Raw genomic sequence first — 869 nt, 5'->3', positions numbered from 1 at the left:
GTTATCTTGGTTTTCTTTTTTGGAAAATGTCTCTTTTACTCTATTATTGAAGGACATTTTTGCTGTATATTGAAATCTCAGTTGACAGGTTTTTCTCTTTCAGTACCTTAAAGATACTGTTTTGTTGTTTTCTTGCTCCCACTATTTCTGATGACGAACACATAATATTTAAATAAATGTTCTCCATATATATATATTTTTGCTTTTAATATTTCATCTTAAACTCTGTTTTCAGTAATTTAACTGTCACATACCATGGTGTCTATAAGGATAAATAAACTAGGCCCACCTCTCATGCAGAAAACATTCTGTACAGTAATAGCCTACAGAATGTTGTCAGTGCAATAAAATACAATGTTGAAAAAAAGAACACCAAAGAGTGTGGGAAGAACAACCTCATATTAGTAGTTAGATAATAAACTGGAGACCCAAAGGATGATTCTAAGAAGTCTATCAATACACATTGAAAAGAGGGATCTAGGATCAGAAAACAGCACATACAATGACACTGAGAGTTTTTTGTTTTTTTGTTTTTTAAGTTTTGTGTATTAAGAACTGACATTAGCTCACTTTGTAATGATAAAGGGAGGTGGGAAGTAGCTTGGAATAATTTTGGAAACATGGATAATGCTGGATCATGTGGGATATTTAAGGTTGTATAGACTTTGAATTTTATACTAATATGGTAAGAAATCACAAAAGAATCAGAAGCAGAGATGTGATTCATTTTTATTTACATAATTTTTAAAAAGTTTGCCTTACTAATACTGTGAAGAATAAATTGTAGAATGTTAATCACAGAAATAGGCTGACAACCAAACTGGGTGTTATACTAGTCCAGAAGAGAGATGATGACACATTAGAGTAGG

The sequence above is a fragment of the Lipotes vexillifer genome, unplaced genomic scaffold, assembly GCF_000442215.2.
Source record: "Lipotes vexillifer unplaced genomic scaffold, Lipotes_vexillifer_v1.1 scaffold295, whole genome shotgun sequence".
In the NCBI taxonomy this organism is placed as follows: Eukaryota; Metazoa; Chordata; class Mammalia; order Artiodactyla; family Lipotidae; genus Lipotes; species Lipotes vexillifer.
The sequence above is the reverse complement of the archived record's forward strand: the minus strand, read 5'-3'. Positions refer to the sequence as shown.